General features: G+C 42.4%; 1 long non-coding RNA gene across 4 annotated transcripts; it reads left to right on the top strand.

The window, feature by feature from the left end:
• The first annotated feature begins 658 nt into the window (after positions 1-658).
• On the top strand, positions 659-4920 carry LOC147984659 (uncharacterized). 4 transcript variants are annotated; one of them, XR_015616155.1, is made up of 5 exons: positions 659-1109; positions 2297-2356; positions 2532-2689; positions 3947-4025; positions 4446-4920. It is a non-coding gene; the product is annotated as an uncharacterized LOC147984659 (long non-coding RNA). The 4 variants fall into 4 exon arrangements; XR_015616152.1 differs by having other exon boundaries at positions 2532-2653; positions 4446-4918; XR_015616153.1 differs by having other exon boundaries at positions 2519-4025.
• Positions 4921-7887: the final 2967 nt, after the last annotated feature.

The raw sequence follows: 7887 nt of genomic DNA, 5'->3' as shown, positions 1-7887 counted from the left end.
TGATCATTTGGCTTGAAAGCCATGAATCTTCACGCATGACAGCTCATTTCTGAGAACACTTTTAAAATAAATTTCCGTATTACAAGTTTATTATTTTTCTTGGAAACTTGGTCATATATAATGACACAATGTGAAGGTTTTCCTATTTTTTATATTTTTTTGAATTTTTTATGCCCGTTTGAAAATGCGGTCAAAACGGTGGGCTTGACCATTTGTATCTGTGTGTGGAATCTTGCAAAACTATTGGCGCATCTCTGATGAAATATATACTTGTGTTCTTAAAATGATTTATGTAAAAAATAACGAGCAAGATATGAAGTAGGCGTAGTTCAAATTTGACCCAGTCCCAGCTGATTTGGAAGGAACCCATTTATATGGCCAAAAATAGGTAGAAAGATTGGAAATGCATTAAAGTTGCTGATCATTCATAAAATGTGGTATAATTTGAGTGAAAATTTTAGTGGTGCCATTTTGCAAAATAATACAGGCAGTTGCTTCACATTTTACTATGTTTTAGCACTTAGAAACTATTTTAAATGACAAAAATATTGAACCAATCAGGATCTCTCACGCGGATAGCCCCGCTCTATGAAATCTGAGTCGTCCACGGCGGATGGATCCAACGTCCACCCTCTCACCCACCCACACCCACCCACTCTCCCCCGCACACCACTCGTCCCCCGCACGACTTCCCCTCCTCTCTCTCCCAGATCCATACGCCGCCGCCGCCATCGCCATCCTCTCCCCTGCCCGCAGATCCAAAACCACGGCGACGGTCGTGCAGATCAGAAAGCCATGGCAGCGGACCTCATGGATCCATCTCCCTCACCCCCTCAGCCCCCACGCACCCACGCCCGCCACCCCCAACCCTCTCCCTCCCTCTGTGATCTCGATCGGCCCTGCTCTCCACCGCCCCCCTCGACTTCGCCGGAGATAGAGGCGTCGCCGCCCAGCAACCACGGCTGTCTTGCTCGCCGACGAGCATATCGCTCCATCAATCTGGCTGGATCCGGCGCACGAGTGGCCTGTCTAGGGTCTCTGGCCACCAGGACGGGACAACACCATCGGCTCCCTCGGCTCCGGCGACTGGCAGCGGGCGTCTCTCCTAGGTAATAGATGAGATCCATCTCCCTCCCGCCTTTATCCTTGGTTCGTTCTCGCTTGCCGCTTCAGATTTGTTCATGATATGCACTAGATAGTGATGCCAAGGTCAAGAGTTGGTTAGTGCTCGATGGATCTCTTTCGTAGGTTAGGAGCTGGAGGCTATTTCTTGATGGTGCCTCCAGTGCAGCAACGGTTGACACCCTCCTCGTCTTTGCGTAGTTGCAGTTCCCTGAAGCGAACGCATAAATACATGCAAGGTATTTTTGTTTCTTGCGCACGTGAGTTAGTTTCAATTGAACTGTAGAGCAGGGCTTACAGACATAGTTGGGGGGTGTCAAGTGCCTACCAGTGTAGCTGAACTTTGTGTAGTCGGAACAGGTTGCATTTTGCATTCGTTGGGGTACTTGGCCATCATACATCAGTACCGATCGAGTACGGACGTTGTGGAGTACTACTTTATAGTACTAGCATAGAAGTGACAGAGTTTCAGAGTTTCAGAGCAAGGAACAGCCGACAGGGTCGGTACTGGTGTAGAGTTTAGTACTCTGTAGTTTTACCTGAACAGAGTTGTAGACTATACTCTCTAGTTTTTGCTGAACAGAGTTAAAAGATTGTACAATGTGGTTTGTGATGAACAGAGTTCTATACTGCATTCTATATCTTGTGATGAACAGAGTGTTTCTAGAAGCAAAAGATTCGTTCGGTTGGTAGCTTCATGTGCTAATGTGTGACCAACACATGACTTGTTTGTACCGTCCGTTGACAAAAATGTCAGTCATAGTAACTTACAGTATGCCTTGACATGTTTATATGTTATCATGCTTAGGAATCAACTACTCTGTATATTTTTTGCATCTCTATCACATCCAATCGTGATTCATGATGTACTAATTCTTGTATGCTATCCTATTCCTACCAGCATAGAAGTGAAGTGTGTAGGATTGGTATTATGCCCCTGTGTTATTTGTATTCTTCACAGGTTACATGCAGTCAGTCTTCCAAGGTCTGTCGTGTGTCCTGCTAGTGTTCATAGCCTTCCAAGTTCATGGGGGTCTTGTTTGTTTGTTCATGTGATGATTCTTCTACACATTTCATAGTTTCTTCTACATAGGCGCTACATTTTGGGTAAATCCTGTGCAGATTATGAAGTAACTTGGGTGCCTCGGTAACCATCTTCTTCGTTCTTTTGCAGTTGTGGAGACCACATATGGGACTATCGCAGTTGCTTCTGCGTTTCACGGGCATCAGGAAGGTACTAATTACCATTTCCTCTCTCTAGTTCTTACTCACCACACAACAAGGCAAGGCATATCTGACCATCGCAGGGCCCTTTGCTACATTTGTTGTTCTATGTAATTGGAGAGTTGCTCAAAAGGCTTTCTTCCATATGCTTATGTGTTGCTTTATTTAACAGCGGTACATTACAGGGATCACAAGTTCTTGTTGAAAGCGGTAGAAGAGGGAGTTGACTGTGGCCATGGAGGCCTGTTTGGCTCCGACGCCATGGATGCCGCTACGCTCTCTCATCGTCCTCCTCCCTGACCCCTAGGCACGTTGGGCCGCTGTGCTTCTTCTAGTTTCACATGTAGGCTTTTCAAAGGATTTTGGATGCTGATAATATCAACTTAGTTCCTTGAATGTGATATATAGATTCTTCCCTTGTTTTAACTGATTGCCAGAAATTGTACATTCCTAGTTGACAGTCATGAACTTTTATTGCTGGTAATCTAAAATATTCTGCATATTTAGTGTCAAATACAGTCCAAAGATAAATCTTAGTTGTAAATATTCTGCATATATAGTGTTCAATTTGATCTATAAGATCTAAGTTTATTGTACTATTAATGGTGATAAGATTTCCGATAGTATATTCTGTACATTTCTTGTTTGGGTCTGGGCTAGAAAATAATGTCAGTTCTGCTCCAGCAAAACTTACCAGTTTCTGCCTTTCCCTACTTTAAACCATCTGAAAAGGCTAGCATGATTATTGAAGCCCATGACCTTTTTCCCATCCATCCTCGAGCTTTCATTTCTGGGGTTTACTTCATCAGAACTTTGTGATGAGTTACCAGCAATGTCCCTTTACCGAAGCCCTGTCATTGTAGTAGGGTTGCCTGCGGGGTAGTCGGCACATGCATGATGCTGCATTCCTGCCAATCATGTTTGCTTAGATGTTTGGCTTCCTACTTTTGTATTGTTTTGTAATGTATTGTTTTGTATTGTCTGCATTCGAGTCTCGGTCCTCCTGCACAGCAAGGAGCTGGACCAAGGGGGCAAGCAGCGCTGTGGTTCCTTGAGACATGTGCAACACATTTAACTTGTAGTACTCCAGTAATCCAGTAATTTTGCTTAGAGTATTTAACAAGGTTGAACTGTACATGTGTGGAGTAATTTTGCTTGGAGTATTTAACAAGATTCAGCAAGATTTAACTTACTTTTCTAGTTAATTAAATGGACATCTTGGATTAGTTAGAAAATCATGAATTATTTGCATAAATCCATAGAAGTATTGTACTCCAGTGTGCATTACTTACATAAACTTGCTTGCAAGCTTATTTTCTGACTTGTATATTCTGAAACTGAAAAAGCTTAGTTCACTTTTGTTAAGTTTCAGTAATATTCAGGGGAGTATTTACTGTAAATTTTGCACATCACAATAATTTCACTTGCTATTAACTGCTGTAATATTCAGTGGGACCTTGAAATCACATATTTGTTTGGGCATGTGCTATATGTACCATTTTAGAAGTACACCACATATTTCTGTCCTGCTATAGTCTTTTTTAAACTTCTTATGAGATTGAAGTATTTGTTCTAATTTCTGGTTTGCTGATTGTTGTAGACAGATGTATGAAACCTCTTAACTGTGGACGACAACTACTTGAGAAGGACCATCATCACCCATCAAGTACGCCATTGAGGTAATTCACCAGTCCCTCCAGCACCAACTATCTATTTTCTCTAGTATGCTTAGGTTTTCATGCTGTTGTGGTAGCCCCATTGCTGTTGCGTTGAATCTCATGCCAGAGCTGGTGCGCCTATGGCTTGATGTGTTGTGATCTTTATCTGTGTAGGTTTTGTTTGATGATATGCTTAGATTATGATCATAAGCATGGTGGTTTGATGATGCTGAGGCTAGCTGTTAAACCATGATATAGTTGCTGGAACTGAGCTTAATATTCATGTGTGTATGTGTATGTGTGTCGAGTAAAGTTGTGGTTTGTGCTACTCCTTTGTAACGTGATGAAACAAAGAATGTCCTTTACTACTTTTTTGAATGTAATGTTCATAATATATTGGCTCCAGTTTTTCTAATTTTTATCAGCTGATTCATGTAACAGGGCGTCCGTGGAAGGCCCAGTCCTGACTCTCCAGTGAGTCCGGCATTTGATCGCTATTGAAGGAGCTGCATGTAGAAGAAGAAAACACTTGTAGAGCTTGTAACTAATTCCCATAGTTGTAGAGCTTGTATCAAATAAGCTTGTATTACGTGTAACTTGTAGAACTTGTAAATGCTACAGCTTGTAGGACGTGTCATTTGTAGAGCTTGTATTGAATCTGGCTATTGTTATTTGAAGTATCATGTGCGTTTTTTGCTTGCCAATTTAACTACTGGTTATTTTCTTATTGTCAAATTGAAATATGAAGAATCTGTGCCTAATAGCTAGGACCCACTTATCAGAACCTGACAAGTGGGACCTATTTGACTAGTGGACCCATTTTATAAAAAAACTAAAAATGTTGTACAAAAAGGCCATGACCCATGAAATAAAAAGGCTGAATTGTTGGGCTTGGCCCATGAAGTCTGACAAAAAATTGACAGGAAAAAAATATATAGAAAGGCTGAATTAATGGGCTCAGCCCATATAAACACCCAATTGGACCGGGCCGATTCTTGTGCCACATCAGATTGCCACGTCGGATGCCTACGTGGCCTGGGGAGGCTGCTAGTGACCAAAACAAAACAATAGGCATATTTTGGTCGTAAACGTCCACGACCTTCTCACAGAGAAGGTCGTTAATTTCAGTTTATGACCGCCAGCTTTTGACCTTCTGTTTTTGGTCAAAAAAGGTTGCAAATGAAAAACAATGACCTTTCAGTGACCAATAGTCAAGGTCACAAGTTGACATATTTCTTGTAGTGATCATCACCGTCATCACGCCGTCGTGCTGATGAAACTCTCCCACGAAGCTCTACTGGATCATGAGTTCACGGGACGTCACCGAGCTGAACATGTGCAGATCGCGGAGGTGCCGTACACTCGGTACTAGGATCGGTCGATCGTGAAGACGTACGACTACATCAACCGCATTTTCATAACGCTTCCGCTTACGGCCTATGAGGGTATGTGGACAACACCCTTCCCCTCTCGTTGCTATGCATCACCATGATCTTGCGTGTGCGTAGGATTTTTTTTGAAATTACCGCGTTCCCCAACAGAGGTATCAGAGCCAGGTTTATGCATAGATGTTGTACGCATGAGTAGAACACAAATGAGTTGTGGGCGTGGGTATATACATATTGCTTGCCATCACTAGTTGATTCTTGATTCGGCGGCATTGTTGGATGAAGCGGCCCAGACCGACATTACGCGTATGCTTACGCGAGACTGGTTCTACCGACGTGCTTCGCACACAGGTGGCTAGTGGGTGTCTGTTTCTGCAGCTTTAGTTGAGTCGGATTCAATGAACAGGGTTCTTTCAGAAGACCAAAAAGCAATCACTATACCACATTGTGGTTTTTGATGCGTAGGTAAGATCGGTTCTTGCTCAGCTCGTAGCAGCCACGTAAAACTTGCAACAACAAAGTAGAGGACGTCTAACTTGTTTTTGCAGGGCATGTTGTGATGTGATATGGTCAAGACATGATGCTAAATTTTATTGTATGAGATGATCATGATTTGTAACACAGTTATCGACAACTGGCAGGAGCCATATGGTTGTCGCTTTATTATATGAAATTCAATCGCCATGTAATTGCTTTACTTTATCACTAAGCGACAGCGATAGTCGTGGAAGCAATAGTTGGCGTGACGACAATGATGCTTCAATGGAGATAAAGGTGTCAAGCCGGTGACAATGGTGATCATGACGATGTTTTGGAGATGGAGACCACAGGCACAAGATGATGATGACCATATCATATCACTTATATTGATTGCATGTGATGTTTATCCTTTATGCATGTTATTTTGCTTAGTTTGACGGTAGCATTATAAGATGATCTCTCACAAAATTTCAAGGTATAAGTGTTTCCCTGAGTATGCACCGTTGCTACAGTTCGTCGTGCCGAGACACCATGTGATGATCAGGTGTGATAAACTCTACGTTCACATACAACGGGTGCAAGCCAGTTTTGCACACGCAGAATACTCGGGTTAAACTTGACGAGCCTAGCATATGCAGATATGGCCTCGAAACACGGAAGACCGAAAGGTCAAGCGTGAATCATATAGTAGATATGATCAACATAGTGATGTTCACCATTGAAAACTACTCCATCTCACGTGATGATCGGACATGGTTTAGTTGATATGGATCACGTGATTACTTAGACGATTAGAGAGATGTCTATCTAAGTGGGAGTTCTTAAGTAATTTGATTAATTGAACTTTAATTTATCATGAACTTAGTACCTGATAGTATTTTGCATGTCTATGTTGTTATAGATAGATGGACTGTGCTGTTGTTTCGTTGAATTTTAATGCATTCCTAGAGAAAGCTAAGTTGAAAGATGATGCTAGCAACTACACAGACTTGGTCCGTAACTTGAGGATTATCCTCATTGCAGCACAGAAGAATTACGTCCTGGAAGCACCGCTAGGTGACAAACCCGCTGCAGGAGCAACGCCAGACGTTATGAACACCTGGTAGAGCAAAGCTGATGACTACTCGATAGTTCAGTCTGCCATGTTTTACGGCTTAGAACCGGGACTTCAACGATGTTTTGAACGTCATGTAGCATATGAGATGTTCCAGGAGTTGAAGTTAATATTTCAAGAAAATTCCTAGATTGAGAGATATGAAGTCTCCAACAAGTTCTACAGCTCCAAGATGGATGAGAATAGTTCTGTCACTGAACATATACTCAGAATGTCTGGGTACCACAACCACTTGACTCAACTAGGAGTTAATCTTCCCGATGATAGTGTAGTGTCATTGACTGAGTTCTTCAATCACAACCACCAAGCTACAAGAGCTTCGTGATGAACAATAATATGCAAGGGATGGATAAGACGATTCTCGAGCTCTTCACAATGCTAAAGGTTGCGGAGGTAGAAATCAAGAAGGAGCATCAAGTGATGATGGTCAACAAGACCACCAGTTTCAAGAAAAAGGGTAAAGGGAAGAAGGGGAACTTCAAGAAGAATAGCAAGCTAGTTGCTGCTCAAGTGAAGAAACCCAAGTCTGGACCTAAGCCTGAGACTGAGTACTTCTACTGCAAAGGAACTGGTCACTGGAAGCGGAACTGCCCCAAGTATTTGGTGGGGAAGAAGGATGGCAAAGTGAAAGGTATATTTGATATACATGTTATTGATGTGTACCTTACTAATGCTCGCAGTAGTGCCTGGGTATTTGATACTGGTTCAGTTGCTAACATTTGCAACTCGAAACAGGAGCTACAAATTAAGCGAAGATTGGCTAAGGATGAGGTAACAATGCGCGTGGGAAATGGTTCCAAAGTCAATGTGCTCGCCGTCAGCATGCTACCTCTACATCTACCTTCGGGATTAGTATTAGACCTAAGTAATTATTATTTGGTGCCAGCGTTGAGCATGAACA

Source organism: Triticum urartu, chromosome 2A (genome assembly GCF_056163025.1).
Source record: "Triticum urartu cultivar PI428250 chromosome 2A, HENAU_Tu73, whole genome shotgun sequence".
NCBI classification, from domain to species: domain Eukaryota; kingdom Viridiplantae; phylum Streptophyta; class Magnoliopsida; order Poales; family Poaceae; genus Triticum; species Triticum urartu.
Note: the sequence above shows the minus strand (reverse complement) of the source record. Positions and strands in the feature narration are given on the sequence as shown.